The following is a 5,602-nucleotide window of genomic DNA, read 5'->3' on the forward strand; positions in this document are numbered from 1 at the left end:
TCCTGATTTTAACCTTTTCAAGAGGTACCATATGATCAAGAACTCCTGGTATTGAAGGAAAGAGACCAAGCTGCACTGAAGGCATTGGAAGAAACAAGGTTCCAGAAACTGACTGAATACAAATGGAATTGTATCAAGACACTGATGCAGTGCTTAAGGAGCTCACTCCTGAATGCCAAGAAGTCTGGAAGACAATTACCTGAGAAAAGATTGGAAGAGATCCGTATTTGTGTCCACTCTAAACAGAGGTGACCCAAGGGAATGTGGATATCATAGAAGAGTATCATAAATATCACATGCAATAAAATTTTGCTGACGATAGTTCAAAAACGGTTGCATTGACAGGAATTGCCAGACATTTGAACCAAATTCAGAGGAGTACATGGAATTAGGGATATCATGGCTGACATCAGATGGGTAGAACATTTTTAACAGACCTTCCAGAATAAGACTGAGTAGGAAGAATGGCATGGCACTCTATGTCTGAAAATCAACTAGTAAAAATCCTAAATATCCATCACAAACTCCTGGTTGGCAGCTGATTATAGGGATGGCATGAGAAAGGGAAGCATTTCATTCTGTTCTGCATATGGTCACCATGAGTCAGGGGCTGACTGGACCACTGTTATCATCCTCACTGGAAATACAGATTAAGTGAAGGTGATTTATTGTCCTTATGTTGCTTCTGGTTGAGACAGACAACACATAAGTTAACAAGAAAGTAAAATAAAGGGACTGATTCTATGACACTGAAATTGTGAGTGCTCACCAGTATCAGTGTTATTGTCACTTTTTATGGTGTACTGCTGGACTGTATTTTCCAGCCATCCTGGCATCTAGCTGTTTCCATGTGATTACTTATGGCCGAAGGAATACAGGTGGAATTGAAGTAAACCACCTCCAGAAATATCTCCTCAAAGAGCTTACGTATGCCCCCACACCCTCTTTCTTTATTCACTACTGGCCAGATGCAGAGGACCCAGATGAAGACTCTAATTCCCCAAAAGATGGAAGAAGCCTTGGTCCCTGAATGATTGTGAGGAACAGAGACTTCCATAGACTCATATGAAATTGAATTTGAGCAGGGAATAATTACCTTGTTATGCTAAACCATGTGAATATTTATGCTATTATAAAGTTGGCTTATACTGATAATATGACTGGACATGGTTAAAGAAACAAAACCTTTACTTCTATGTTCTAAATTGCTTGACCTTTGGTTAATATTCGATTTCTGCTTCCCATTAAACTGGATAAAAGTGGAATATGAGCATCTTAACAAGGCTCACTTGCTTACCATTAAAATTGATTCTTGGCTTAAAAGTTATATTTGGATCAGGAAGACTATGCATACAGTATGACTCTTAATTGTGATGACTTTTGAACCTGGGCATGTCCATCACTATGAGCGTGCACGTGTATGTGTAGGTCAGTGTGATGAGCCTGTAGATTAAACAATGGCATAAATTTGACCAAATTTTATTCCTGACACATAATTTAAGGAAAAGAGATGAGTGAGAAATCTATTACAGAAATGCAATAAGGCACAGTGATCACATAAACTGGTGATGGATTTGAAGAGAAAATATGGGCTTTGTCTTACAAAAATAATGTCTTCATTCTATTCTCAGTTGAATTACTGGAGGCAGTATGGATAGATACAGAGGGCTGACTGCATACTTACACAAGGATGAAGTAGACTTGCCCTTGCAGATGGATTCTGTTATTACTGGAATGAGAAGTGCGCCTCAGAATTCAAATATAATTGTCTCAGAGAACTTTGTTATTTTGGAAATGTAAAGACGTTGCTTGGTTTCTAGGCCGGAACTATACAAATCTTATTTCTGCCTGCAGAATATTATTTTAAGACTGTTCCCATTTTTTGACTACCTTCACTAGCTCAATCTTTTTTTAAGAGTAATTCTGCTTTTCTTTATAGTTTTATTTATTTTTATAAACTATGAATGTAACTATGCGAGCGTCAGAAAGTTATGTGTGTGAGTAGAGTATATGTTATCAGCCAGAATGTTCCTTCGAACAGTCCCCTCAATCTGATGTCCACTCTAACCTTGCTTCTCCATTCTTCTGGCCTCACTGATTCAAAGTTGGGGTGACCTCTCCATGTACATCAAGGCTTAGGGACTCTTCCCTTCCTATCTTTCTCCAGCTACACAACTTACACAGAGTCACACATCTGTATTCTTCAACTGCAATTGTCATGGAACTTTGGTACCATGCAACAGACTTAGTGCCAGTAGATGATAGCCCGCATCCTCCTGAGATCCTGGGATGGGGGTGACATGGTAACATGTTTATCCAGGCTTGGCTTATGTTAAGAAGCGGAACTACTGACCTTTGATGTTTTAGTGCAGGACCTCAAAGCCGTCACTTCTAAGGGCTCTTGAGTCAATTCTCCTGCATTGGTGACTCTCATTTTCCTCACAGTTCAATTAGGTTCATTTAATATCCCTTATTTAGATTTATTTCACTAGTTCTTTCTGCTAGACTAATACATATATCTTAGTTGTCACCACAAGATAACCCTTTTGTTGTGGGTTTTCATTCAATGTTTGCTAACTGTTAGTATCCTCTGCTCTACTTTTTCCATCTTTAGTGTAAATGCAGCTCCCCCATCCCTTATATGAAAACTTTGGGATAGGTTGCATTGAGGAATTCACAATTTTTCATAGTTTTTAAGAATACTACGTCTTGGTATGGCATTGTGCGATGAAGCACTGGACCCCAAGGTCAGTTTGTACCACAAGATCGGTGGTTCAAACTCACCAGCCATTCCTTGGAAACCCTATACAGGGTCGCTGTGAGTTGTAACCCACTCAACGACATTTAACAGCAACAACAACCACCTACCAACACAATGACAACTATAATGGTTAGGGTTTCGTGTCAGTTTGTCTAAGGCATGATTTCCATAGTTCTAGCAGTTGAGATTTGCTTATTCCCTTGTTGATGAAACCAAATACAGGCCATAGTTAAAACTCTATGATGAGTGGCTGTGAGTAGCCAGTCAATTGAAGGAATGCTTCCTTGGGGGTGTGACCTGTTCCCAATATAAGGAGCACTCTGGAGGAATACTTTCTCTCTCTCTTCTTCTGGGAACCTAGGACTCTGCAATTGTTAACATTTCTTTGATATGCATGGGAATGGGGTTAGAAAAGATTGAACTTGAGTGTTATTAAAATGTTTATGTGGCTCTGCTAAGGTAGTAGCTGCCGCCCTGTCCCTTTCCCTGGCTTGCTCACTCAGGTGGTGCCATGGCGGCTTTCAGCAAGTACCTGAGGATGGGAAACTCTTTGGCAGGGGCTAGGCCACTACTGCTCTGCATTCTCCTCAAGTGGCATCACACCCTTAGCCTGTAGGGTAAGAAAAGTGGAAAACCACCATTACAGAACAGTGAGAGGTTAAAAAAAAAATAGAGTGATCTATGGTTGACAAGGTGTTTTTTTGAAGACTTACAAAGATTCTGGAAATCATGGTCCCTACAACACTTTGGAAAGAGACAGGTTACTAACTTATTGCTGTAATGCTGATTTCTCAACTATATTGTGATGTTTGGATGATTCAAAACAGGGCACTTATTGAAAGTGGTATCATTGGTTGTAGCAGGAAAGATTTCAAGAGATACTTATTCAACTTCATCGCTGCCATGATTCTCATCTCTCTGGTTAATGATTTATTTTTATAAATGTTTTATTGTGAATTATGAGATAGTTTACATGGGAGAACAGTAGGTTTACATTCATCCTATCATATATAGTTTCTTTGCCATGGTTACAGTCTCCTCCATGCATAATACACAAACCAAAGGGTATACTCTGCAAGCCTGTCCCCCGGTTGCCAGCACACAGCCCCTCTCCCTCTCTGGGTCTAGAGTCCCCAGCCGCTCCATCTCTCCACGTCATCATCTCTGCCTCCATCTCTGATGTCATTGTTTCTCTGGGTAGTGTCCTGCACTCCGCTCTTCTCCCTAGATGGTCCCAGGGACCTCCACTCCTGGACTGCAAAGTCAATCACTCCCCTCCTTTTGCTAAAAAATATCTACTTTAGCATTTCCAGCTGTCACAGTCAGTCCTGGTCACTACTGTACCACAAGAGACCTATCCCCATCTCCTTTCATCAGTCCCGCCCAAACAGATTGGATACTACTCCGTGGAGCCTCTACATTCCTCCGTGCCCTCTGAATCAATGGTCACTCTTGAAAACTTGTAAACTAGTCATTTCTTTCCTTTGCAGTGCCTCCATTTTGTGTAGCCAATGTCCAACTTGTTCATCCCTGTCTACTCTGTGTATGGAGAGGGTAGGAATGATCCTTGCTTTAAGATTTGTTCCCTCTTTGGAGCTACTGAATCCATAGGTGTAGGTCAAGTTCATCAAATTGTATCTGATTACTGTTTTTTTCTACTTCTTTCTTCCTCTAGTTGAACTCTGTTCATCCAGTCATTGAAGCCAGGTCAAGTGGGTATCATCTGCAAGTGTGGGTGTTCTTATGCATATGACTTCTCTTTTTATCAGCTGGATGCATCACTCTCCACTCTAGTCCTTGTGACTATGTCACTGACTCTGGACCCAAGAGTCTTGCCACACTGCTAGGCAACCAGTTCTCCACCAGGGTTCACAGGAGTCTGCTGAACATTGTAGGGCTTAGCTCTGAAGAAATTTCCTTTTAAATTGGAAATAAAAGAGAAAAGCAGACAATCTACTCAGTCTTTCATAAACTGGTGGAGCACCTACATAATATCATTTTGTTTCCGTACTCCATGGGTTTCATTGATAGCATAATTGCCAAATACTTTGCCACTGCACTTGGTTACCCACGTGTCAGTCATCTTTCCTAGATTTGACTCACCCATGACATCTCAAGAGCACACATTCGGAACTTCTGGAGGATTAGTACCAAAGTGGAAGAATGCTGTTATGAATGTCTCAGGCTCTGGATTGTATAGTTTTGGCTGGTTGGGAAATGACTAGTTTGGCTGGATTTACTGCTCAGATTACAGAAATAATGCAAGTAGTAAAGGATTTAAATCACGGCAGATATGAACGTACAATGGTCTTGCAACAGGAAAGACGTATTGAAGAATCACAAGTTATTCCTTTAATACTTGGTACTGGAGATAACATTATAAAGTTTGATTGTGTTCCTTTAGCTACTCCAAATTTAGACATCTTGATCCGGGACCTTAATTTTGAGGTTTGATCTGGGACCAATGTTCTAATCTGTGGTCCTAATGGGTGTGGGAAGAGTTCTCTGTTCTGTGTTCTTGGTAAACTGTGGCATCTTCATAGAGGACATCTAACTAAACCTGAGAGATGAAAAAGAAGCTCAGAAGAGGATTGGATGGATGTACTCAGTGGTGGAAAAAACAAAACAAAGAATGGCTGTGGCAAGATTATTTTATTATAAACCCAGTTTGCCATTTTGGGTGAATGCAAGAGAGCAGTTAGTGTGGATGTGGAAGGCTACATTTATAGTCACTGTGGGAAGGTAAGTGTGACTGATGCTTAGTTTGAGGGTCCACAACCCACTCCCAATCAGATCTATGTCCAAGATGTTAACAAACAAGTTATTCCAAAGGATGGTATC

At 40.6% G+C, this 5,602-nt stretch overlaps 1 pseudogene; it reads left to right on the forward strand.

Annotated features, from left to right (window-relative positions):
- Nucleotides 1–4,667: 4,667 nt before the first annotated feature.
- LOC102825113 lies at nucleotides 4,668–5,332 on the forward strand (annotated as a pseudogene).
- The last annotated feature ends 270 nt before the right edge of the window (nucleotides 5,333–5,602 follow it).

This window comes from Chrysochloris asiatica, unplaced genomic scaffold (genome assembly GCF_000296735.1).
Source record: "Chrysochloris asiatica unplaced genomic scaffold, ChrAsi1.0 scaffold00062, whole genome shotgun sequence".
NCBI lineage: Eukaryota > Metazoa > Chordata > Mammalia > Afrosoricida > Chrysochloridae > Chrysochloris > Chrysochloris asiatica.